Raw genomic sequence first — 11,563 nt, 5'->3', positions numbered from 1 at the left:
TGGGCTTGGCAAGATGCACACGCAACATTTCAGGAGAGTGTGGGCTGATCAAGCCCCCACTCATTCCTTGGTCTTTAGCAAAGGCCTTGTGGATCTTGATGGTATTGCATTTCCGATTTTGTATGCAATGGTAAAAAGTTCTCCAAATACTGAAACATAGATAGTATAGGCCAGGGGTCATTAAATGGCGGTCCAAGTCCGGACCCAGGCGGCTCCCTATCCGGACCCGGACCTTTAGCCGATACCCAGCTAACACATTCACGTTGCCCTTACGTTGTCGCAACGTCACGCGATGACCAAGCATACGTTGCCGCAACGTCTTTGGCGACGTTGCGGGACCGTGCATTTGTGGGACGCCAGAAGGTTGCCGCAACGTAAATCTTGTGACGTTGCCAGTCCGTAACCGCGACATTGTGGCAACGTTATTTTCCGATGTTGCCAGTCCGTAACCGCAACCTCCTATTAACGTTATTTTCCGACGTTGCCAGTCCTAACCGCAACCTCCTAGCAACGTTATTTTCCGACATTGCCAGTCCGTAACTGCAACCTCCTAGCAACGTAATTTTCCGACGTTGCCAGTCAGTAACTGCGACGTTAATTACTAACCTATATTTCTCAATTCTATTGCTTATATTTGGGCGGTTCATATGCAGACCTCATTTGCCCCAAATGCTACTTGTGCTTGTATTATAGTCCTCCTGAAGTTGGCTATGTAGCCTATGTTTGTGTGGTGTGTAGCCTAACTCAAGCTAATCATAAACAATCATATGTTGCATTTCCATGTAACATTCAGTCATTTTATTTCAAACAAAGTGTCAAACAGTGAATGAACATCTTCTGCCAGTTCCCGCTACAGGTCCTGTCTGTTGGCCCTGACAATGAAGCACAAAATAAGTTTGTGTCCTATCGACCTAGTCATAAAAAAATCACATCTAGAATAATATACATCATCAAAAAAATATGGGATTCTAGTTTTTGATCACATAGCCATGTGAAAGGTTGGATTGGGAAGCTGCAATCATGATTCATTCACCTGGCTTGTTTTGAATGGGCTGCCGAGGCGTGTTTGAGTGTCTACGCTGTGAGGAGCTCCACAGCCTTCTCTCCCAGTCCCGTCTTCCACTTCATTACAGCATCTGCAATTAGAAGTCATGAACTTATTGTTAGCACCAATTTGAACGTTGAACGCTGCGTGTAAGCTATAGTTCATGGCATCTTAAAACACCTACCACTCTTTCGGAACTCCAGCATCTTAAGGCGCTCCTCAAGGTCTTGGAGTTCAGCCTGTGTTTGGGCCACCTGTAGGTCCATCAATGGCACCTCTACAGCGTGTCTGCCCTGTCGTCGCCTGAATAGGAGAGGCTCTCAATGGTTCTCCTCCAATGTTTCCCATCTTCTGGAGCATAACCTGTAATGTCTCTGTCAGTAAAGACAAGTAAAACAAGTTTACAAGAGTTAACATGATTGGCATACACTGTGGTTCTTCTAGATTAGCTGTAACATTGATGTAAATAACACATGTTACCTTGAATGGTTGTTTACAAAGCATTAGTAAGACCACATTTGTTGTTTTGACAAATATGTATCCCCCTGCCACGATCAGAACAGCTTAAGTATGTTTTCCTGGACCCCTATGGGACCCCCTATGGGTTCTCCTCCACCAGACCAGAGTTGACACCTAGGGGTCTGGTGATGCAAAAGTTTTAAGTCATGCTTTTGCTTCAAAACATAGCCTTTAGGGTTTCCATGGTTCATACAATTATTGTCACTGTTAAAAACGGTCATTCATTACTTTACCATAATTTCCCCGGGACACACTGCTAGGCCGTGTGACGGTGGTAGGATAATCTATACAGAAATGAAAGTGGAAGGTAGTTTATGTACATAGTATTAGCATTTTGATATTGATATAAAAGGAGTAACATCGCACATGTGTGATCGTTTGAAAGCAGGGCCCCACAGCGTAGCGTCGCACATGTGTGATTCTGAACATTCCAACCGACTATGTTCCGATAGACAAACTATGTGACAAACGCTATAGTATGGCTTCAAAATGTACCATTAGTAGGCTAACAAGTAACACTAGCAGGTAGGAGCATGATTGCTACGAGTATTATGCTAGGTTGCTAGGTAACGGAAGCTAATTAAATCTACCTAGCTGCCTTTTTTGAAAAAACTCACTCGTGGAAGCGAAATATTTAGAACTCACGCATCTTAAGGTTAAAACTAGTGCTGTCAGTTTAACGCATCATTAACGGCGGTAACGCAAACCCAAATTAACGGCATCAATTTTTTTAACACGCGATTAACGCTCTTTTTGGCCTAGCAAACTTTGTAGATTTTTTCACATGCTGTTGCAACAACTACCGACGTTAGAAAAACTACAACACCACACCCGATCTAGCTAGACCGGAAACAAAACAACAGGAACACCACACACACTTGTTTGGCTTGTGAGCCGGCTAAAGAGTAGTAGCAGAGCCCGTTTACGGATATTAGATATTCTCTGGTAGTAGGCTAACATTACGTTTTGAGTGGATGGCGAGCGCAAGACGCCAAAATGGATGCCAATAAGATTCTGAATGGAAAGTTTACTTTTAAAAAGTTGCCAAATGGTTCCATTGAAAAGACCAAAGTGATCTGTGTGTTTTGTCGTTGTAAACTGAGCTATCATCGCAGCACGTCCAGTCTGAAATACCACTTGATGGCCAAGCACACAGCTGATGCAAATTCTCCGCCCCCTCGTCGAAGCCAGGCGATTGCAATGTTGTTTTCAAAAATATATATATTTGCACGAAGCAATCCGAACCACTTTTCCAAAAAGAAAAAAAGAAATCAAGGGACAAAAAGAAATCAAGGGACATTTAGAATAGATAAAAATGTGTTGATGATTAATTGTGATTAATTGCGAGTTAACTATGACATTACTGCGATTAATCGCGATTAAACATTTTAATCGTTTGACAGCACTAGTTAAAACGAATAAACTTATCCAAAAACAGATGTCATGTACAAATTGGAAGAATTAGTGACATGATACTTTTATAGACGCCATTGCTGTGCATGCCATGACCGACTGATCAAAACGTGATCAGCCACGGGCTAGCTCCACAGTCTTTGAAAATCCAGGACTAAATAAACTATTTTCGGACAAGGTTTTTTCTAACAGTTCTGAACGTTTATTTTCACTGATTCTTTTGTGGGTGATTTGTAAGACGCTAAACTTTGATATATGTATTTTCAGTATTTCAACATAACTTTCTGGAGGGTTTAGCCTTACCTCTACAGTACATTATACTAGCACTACTAGCTACTAGTAGCGAAATCCTAACGTAAACAATGTGAGTCTGAAACAGATAACCAGGCTAAATAGACTAAATTTCAAACCTATACGTAATAGCATGCTCCATCCAATTTCAGAAAATATGTTTACATATTTAAAACTATTTCTGTAAAGAAACTCACCTTTGAAGCAGCTAATTTCCAGTTGAAATCCATGCGTTCAAGACGGTTGAATCCCTGCAAACTCTTCTGAAATCCCAGTTTCAGAGATGCGTTCAAATGGGCATGCGCAAAGTTGTTGCTCAGGGGCAGACTGAGGGGAAGGTTAGCTAGGAAGAATTGTAATATTCTGTGATGACTTGTATTTGGAAATGAAACTTAAAAATCGCTTACCTTTTGGTCACATTTAACAATTTTGTATTAAAAAATTATAGCAGCTCAAATTTGCATTGTGTGTCATACAACTTTGGTGTGCTGGACAGAGATTGTTTGCTTAATCATGTTACACATCACACACACATTGCTTTTGTACATGTAAAGAATGAAATACTTATATTTTAATATAGGCCTAAGGCTAAGGATATAAGAATTATATTCCAAATTCAGTCTTTTATTTATTAAAGCTATGTTCCTGCATATGAGAAAATTGATGACCATGCTGGGGCTGAGCTGCACATGAATTACATACATTGTCATACATTTATACGTGCTGGGTGCAACATTTAATATTGTGTGATTGAAATTCATGTAGACTATTGCTACATTACAAAAGTGTCAGAACTGAGAGCAGTCCAGTGTGATCTCTCCATGGATAAACCACTGCACTCGAGATCCGTTGTCCTGCGACCAAAGATCGACTTAACGGCAACATAACACATGGTACCAAAATGAATGTATCCAGCCGACCAAGGTACGACGTCGCGGCAACGTTGTCCACGGGACCAATATTAACGTAACCAGCCGACCAAGGTACAACGTTGTGGCAAAGTTGCCCACGGACCAAAAAATGACGTTACCAGCCGACCAAAGGTACGACGTCGTGGCAACGTTGCCCACAGGTCTAAACGTCGCGGGTTACCAACTGAGCACTTACTGGCAACGTTGCCGCAACGTCATGTGTTAGCTGGGATGACAACTCACTCACTAAACGTTGGCCGCAACCTCCGTGGGTCACGCAGGTTGTGTGTGTCATTCGCAACAACGCAGGCTAATCGATTTGCTAACGGTAGCTAGCCTACCTGTTCTTCCTTAGCAAAAATAATGGCGTGTAAACCCCAGCGAAAAGTTGATTCTGAAAAATCGCAAATTTCAGAGAGAATGGACTGACGCATTTGTGTTGCCGGTAGGGGAGCACAAAACCGATGTGATTAATCTGCAATGAGACCGTTGCCCTTGTCTAAAGTGGTAGAACAAAATTACCCCCAGAACTCTGGTCTATGGGAGAAAGATGCCCGGGGGCACAGGCAGTGTGCCTAAACCCAGTCAATTTGGGAGTCAATGGGAGAGGTAAGGGCCAGAAAAATAAACCATGGTCCGTTCCGGAACCTCGACTGAATGGAAATTTGGTGAGTGGACCTTTTGAGTTTCTAATTGAGGACCCCTGGTATAGGCCATGAGTAACTACCACACCACAAATCACCCACCATTATCCATAGGTGGCGCTATGGCCATCCCCCAATTGTCCATTTTCAAAGTGATGCCATTTGCATCCCATTTGTTCCAAAATTCTGAAATTCAGTATATGCCTTATTTCTCATGAGGAACAATAAGCCTCTAGAACCTATAACGGCCACCCCCACAAATCTGAAAATAGTTCAATGTAAGATAAAAAAGTAGATTTATTGTGAATATTTAAAATATGCATGCTTGGCTAATTTCTAGGGATGTTTTCCCAAATCCTCTCTCCCCTGCTCATGTGCGCGCGCGAGCTTGCTGGGACGCACAAGAAGAGCATTTGTTTTTATTGACTTGAAGACAACGACTCACGAGACTCCTGCAGCCCTCAGAGATTTTCATTGTTACATTTGACAGTGAGTAATACGAGCCTACAACGGCAGTACAAAACATGTATTTCAGCGTTTGTATTTGTATAATAACTTAAAGACCTTGATACTGTTGTTAACAGGATAGCAGCTAATCTAGCTAGGCTATCTGAGCTAAAGATTTCTCTTTGTACAGACAGTATTACAGGCTAGCAAGACTAAAACCTTTAGCATTATACTTGCTTCTGTGAGACGCGTTTGAAATTAGTATACTGTACGTAACTGTGCGGTTGGGTTGTTCTATTTTTACATGTCATTGTTGATGTAATTGGGTGTGCCTGCCTTCGCAAGGGCACAACCTTTGGTTTCTCACATATATACACGCAAATTGGAGTTTAGATTATGAATGAAAAATACCACCCCCCAAAAATCCCAACCATTTGGCTTTGTTGAAAAAGCGATTTCGAGTGGAACAGCAATCTCGGATTTTTGATTAAGGTCGTCAAAGTCTTTGTAATTTGAGCCATTGCGGGTCGCTAGTCTTAGGCGGAAGCCATGTTCGAAAGTGTCATATTATTTTCGTAATAGCACACAAATTGGAGCTTACATTATAAGTAAAAAGTCCCACCCTCAAAAAATCCCAACCATTGGGCTGGCACCCCGGTCTATTACACTTGGAGTGTCAGGTCATCATATCTCTGGCCACTGGATTGCAGGGCTTGATATTAACCTTTTAAGGCTCTTGGCCTTTGGACAAATACATTTACGTTTCACATGTCTATGCACAAAAGTCACTTGACCCCAATACCCTTGAATAGCTTGACAAAGTGATCGGGCAAAACTAGCCTGGCTAATGGAGCAGGGCTCCAGACTAACTTTTTTTACTAAGAGCACAGTAGCCCCTGACTGAAAATTTTAGGAGCGCAAGCAGAAAATTAAGGGGCACACCTTATATTGACCTGCAATGCATGTATTAATGTAACTGGAGAGGGTACCATTCACTGGCAATTTTAGATCCTTTTTAGGAGTGCTCAAGCACTCCTAATATTTTTTTAAATATTTTCTTAAATATATTGTTTATTATCATTTGATGCTGGTAGTTCATGAAGAAAGGGACGTCCTTAGTTTTTTCATTCAATATTTTGCGTAATAATACATAAATGTATTAATTGTTATCCAGTGAAATTACGGATTTATATTACACAACACGATACTTGCCGAGTATAACAGCGCAACAGCTCAAACACAGGCAGGGATACAGTAGCAACATGTTCGTAGGAACCTATGGTGGCCCTCAAGTGCAAATCACACCCCCTAATATGAGTACATCCCCCAAATGAAAACACTCCTCCCGAAAACGAGTCAACTCCCCCCAAATCGGATGACTTGTCCCCGATACAAAAACACGCTCCCCCAAATGGAAAACGACATTACATTAACTCAAAAACACATTACATTAACTCTGAACGGAAAGGGTAGGTACTACACTTCAGCGCTGATTGGATGCAGTAGGCTAACAAACAAGAAATAAGAAATTGATCGACAGAAGTACAAATTGACAGAGTTACGTGCATTAGGACATTTGTTTGGTTATCGAAGCATGTAGCATAGGCTACTTATGCAGAAGCATAAATTGCGTGTTAAACGTAAACATCGATAGCCAAACAACTAGTCCACGTAACTCTGTCACTATCACAAACTTGGTCGTTTTGGTTGGAAGAAAAGAGGAAACATTTGTGTTAACAATTCAGTGTCATGACACTATACTCTTTATTTTAATCAGGGTCATTCCTATGAAATAATCTTAGATATGCTGTTAACGTTTCACAATATTAAAATAAGTAGCCTACTATGCGCACGCTAAAAACGCAGTTGAAGGAAGCAGGACTTTTCAGAAGAAAAAATTAATTGTCCACAACTACAACGAAATGCCACAATGACAGAGTAACGTGGACCAGGATAGTTGTTTGGCTATCGATTTTTACATTGAACACACAATACTTTTGCATAAGTAGGCTATCCTACTATTTGCTACATTCTTCGATAGCCAAACAAATGTCATGGTGCACGTAACTCTGTCAGGCTATTGCATTTTGTACTTCTGTCGATCAATTTTTTATTTCTTGTTTGTTAGCTACTGCATCCAATCAGCGCTGAAGTGTAGTACCTACCCTTTCCGTTCAGAGTTAATGTAATGTGTTTTTGAGTTAATGTAATGTTGTTTTCCATTTGGGGGAGCGTGTTTTTGTATTGGGGGGAGGTGAACAAGTCATCCGATTTGGGGGGAGTTGACTCGTATTCGGGGGGAGTGTTTTCATTTGGGGGATGTACTCATATTAGGGGGTGTGATTTGCACTTCAGGGCCACCGTAAGAACGTAGCGAAAATTATCCTAAACTTTCCAAGACTTTTAGCTAGGTTTATGGGTACCTAGCGAAAAATAGCCTAAACTTTCCTAGACTTTAAGCTACGGTACTAATGCAGAAGGAAAGCTGATATCGCTGTCTTACGAGAGAACGTCGTATCTGCGTTGTTGCTAACGTGTGCTGACATTGTGCACACCCAATGAATTCAACATTTGTAGGTCGCACATTCGCGAGTCCTTGTAAAAAAATGCTCGCACTGTCTCAAAAACTGGTCGCAAAATGCAACCATTTGGTCGCAGTCTGGAGCCCTGCGGAGGTAGCTTTCTCAGGCAATTGACAAATGAAACAGGCTCGGTTAAAGAAATCCAAGATGCTGGCTATCTTCATTAGGCTCGTAGCTACATTAGGCAGTCCTCCCTGACGTTTCTGGTGTAGAATGGAGTAAAATACAACATTGTGCACACTGCCAGTGAGTGAGTCTGACTAAGGCTAACGTCAAAACAGTGTAACAGGGACTGCAATACATTGGATTATACCGATGCAAAGATGTTAGAAACGATGCATCGCGATTTCATCCCACATTGTATCCGGTGCACACTTTTTTGATCCGGGCCATCGCATCGTGAACTTTTATGCCGATGCACCGATGCGAATTGGTGAATCTTCCTATCCCTAGAAAGAAGCTATTCACTGCGTAAGCATTCAAATTCAAATCCAGCTGTTCTTATGAAATGTAAGTCATTTAACTCATGGTTACAATGGTAAACCAACACAACAATAACAATTACCACGCAACAAAACACTACATTCTAAGCAGACACATTTAAAAAACGAAATTCATGAAGTTACATTTGTATTTCGAACAAACGGCAAACTTATCAGCAAATTTTAACACTATTTACCGCCTTGCATCATGGGAATTGACTAGCCAATGAGCCACACTATCTTCATTATTTCACGTTGTTTTTCGTTCTCCAGTCAGTTTGACAGTATAACCTTCAAATGCATAATGCAACCCTTCTGTCTGCTTCTTTCTCAAGTAGCTTTTTCATTTATTTCCCATTAATACTCCAATTAATAAATATTAGTATAAGATTATAGGGCTTCAGAATGTTTTGGCAGTAATTAAGGTTACAGCTTCAATACCAAAAAAGATTCAAGGTGCAATGCATAATAGATTTTCATAGACAATAATTAGAATGAGATGGATCAAAAAAATTATTTGGACTGTTTTTGCTGTATAATAATAGAAAAAGTACATCCTACTACAGAAGAAATGTATACCAGTTTTTAAGCATACTTCTTAAAAGTATATCAAAAGAGAACAATTTTCGAAGCATACTTAAAAGTACATCAAAAGTGAACTATTTTCTAAGTATACTTCTTACAAAAGTGAACTATTTTCAAAGCATACTTAAAAGTACATCAAAAGTGAACTATTTTCTAAGTATACTTCTTACAAAAGTGAACTATTTTCAAAGCATACTTAAAAGTATATAAAAAGTGAACTATTTTCTAAGCATACTTCTTAAAAGTATATCAAAAGTGGACAAAAAGTGTACTATCCATATTTTAGTATACTTATAGTATACTTTAATATACTTCTTTTTTGCAAGGGTGTTGTGAACGCGTTAGTTGAACACGTTCCTTTTTATGAGAACGATGAACTGAACGAAGCGAACAGTGAACACGTTCATATTACCTGAGGTCTAGCTACTTTACGGAATGTTTTCCTTCTCCTGAGGAAAGACGCTGTCTAAATCGAATGCTTTCACCATGTCGTTGCTCTGTGTCCATAAAATGTTTGCTATGTAGCCTGACCTAAAACAACTAATTCGACTTCGCACTGAGTTACCCATGATTCATTGCACACACATGTAGACCAAACAAGCAATGCTAGGTTGCTAGGTAACGGAAGCAAACTTAAGCTGGCTAGCTTCTGTTTCGGAAAAATAACTCACTCTGGTGGTAGCGTCGGAAACATTTAGAACTCACGCATCTAAGTGTTAAGTTGTAATCTTTTAAAGAATGGATCTCTGCATGATGGGCCTGACCAGAGCGCAGGTGGGCTGACAGAACACGCTTGAAAGTTGTCACTTTCAAAAGGGTGGAATTTTAACCCCGTCAGTCCAAAATGTCTAAAAGTTGGTATGCATGCCTTATTGCTCATGGGGAACAAAAACGTATCAAGAACCCATAATGTGGGCAGCATGGATATTTCTCTACAGTGTGAAGAATTTCAAAAAATGACTTAAAATCAGCCATTGATCCAATTTTCTTGAAATGTTGTAAGCTAAGTTATAAGCTATTCTTTACAGCAGCAACCCAGTCATCCCGTTGTCCCATTTTTTAATAGTCATCAAGTCTCTCACCTGCAGCCGTACATCCCCACCCGCCACCTACAGTCTTCTTTAGACAACCGCCTGGTGGTCCCACCGCTCAAGACTGCCCGGTCCCAACACAAGCTCTTCTCCTGCCTGGCCCCCCAGTGGTGGAATCAACTCCCCACCTCTATCAGAGACACAGACTGTCTCTCCACCTTCAAGAGGAGGCTCAAGACGCACTTGTTCCGGGAGTACAATGGTACTTAGGAATGGTTTGCTGAACCCAGTGCTAGTTTCCTCAAGGATCACAATGACTCTTGCTTAGAGACTTGTTGCTCTTGTTGGTTAGTGGTAACTGATTTTAACTGTTGTATTCACTGCGAAATATTGTATTTTAGTTCATCCTATTTTTTATTTTAATTTTACTGTTGCTTGCTTTTCTACAGGTACACTTGCACTTAGCGATTCATGTTGTTTAATTGTAACTTGCTTAACTACATGCTCTTATGGTTCTTCCCTTTGGTACTTATTTTTTGGTCTTTCACAATGTGTGCTTCTTGTTTTGGCTACCCGCATTGCTTTGGGGATATCTTGAGTTAGTGACCTATGCACTTTGTAAAGCTCTCTCTTGGAAGTCGCTTTGGATAAAAGCGTCTGCTAAATTAATACATGTAAATGTATAGGAAATGTACAAGCAGTTTCAACTGTGGCTGAATCTAACAACGCTTACCACTGGAGAAACCGCTTACTTTTTTATACAGTAAATGAACATGACAATATTCAACACTGAGAATAGCTCAACGGGCTGGAATGGTGACCTATGGTCAACCGTTTCTTAACCTTTGTCCCAAAGCTGACCAAAGTTAACACTCTGCCCTTTCCATTCATACAATCTCAACAGTTGGTGTGTAGCAGAGAGGCTAGAGAGACTGACTTACATTTGCATTTAGTCATTTAGCAGACACTCTTATCTAGAGCAACTTACAGTAAGTACAGGGACATTCCCCCCCCGAGGCAAGTAGGGTGAAGTGCCTTGCCTAAGGACACAACGTCATTTGGCACGGTCCGACTCCCTAACCGCTCAGCCATCTGACTTGTAACCTTATGCTCATTAGTTCAAATCCCCATTCAGCCTGTTATTGGCCAAACATGAAGTAGTTTTGCTCTCTTGTTCTCCAACTCTTGATCTTTTACAGTGTTCATGTTAATAATATTTTGCCATTTTGTGGAGGAACCCGCATCGCTGCTTGCAGCTATATTTTTGGTCTTGTTATTCTATCTGTCATAATCCTATTTGCAAAAATTCAATTTTTATGTCCCCTGTGATTCACACATTGCAACTCTATATAAGAAAATGGCCTGTGGAACATCAAGTGATTTGTAATTGCTTATCTGGCATGCACCTTGAAGAGGTGGTTAGAACTAGGGCTGCAACTAACGATTATTTTAATAATCGATTAATCTGGCGATTCTTTTTTCGATTAATCGGTGAATCGGATAACAAAACAAAAACATAAAAGCATGAATTTCCAACCCTTTATTCAAAAACAAATCTGACAGTGCAAATTCACAGTGCAAAAAATCTTCAGAATGTGCACAAACAGGCACAC

General features: G+C 40.6%; 1 long non-coding RNA gene across 4 annotated transcripts; it reads right to left on the bottom strand.

Moving 5' to 3' along the window:
• Positions 1–795: 795 nt before the first annotated feature.
• On the bottom strand, positions 796–5,837 carry LOC146286413 (uncharacterized). Of its 4 annotated transcripts, XR_014758493.1 has the most exons (5): positions 3,466–5,837; positions 1,798–1,848; positions 1,230–1,686; positions 1,034–1,136; positions 796–872 (listed from the first exon to the last, which is right to left on the bottom strand). It is a non-coding gene; the product is annotated as an uncharacterized LOC146286413 (long non-coding RNA). The 4 variants fall into 4 exon arrangements; XR_014758492.1 differs by having other exon boundaries at positions 1,230–1,848; XR_014758494.1 differs by lacking the exon at positions 3,466–5,837 and having other exon boundaries at positions 1,230–1,419; positions 1,526–2,853.
• Positions 5,838–11,563: the final 5,726 nt, after the last annotated feature.

This window comes from Hypomesus nipponensis, chromosome 6, assembly GCF_054491055.1.
Source record: "Hypomesus nipponensis isolate SF chromosome 6, ASM5449105v1, whole genome shotgun sequence".
In the NCBI taxonomy this organism is placed as follows: Eukaryota; Metazoa; Chordata; class Actinopteri; order Osmeriformes; family Osmeridae; genus Hypomesus; species Hypomesus nipponensis.
This window is presented reverse-complemented; position numbering and strand designations above follow the sequence as displayed.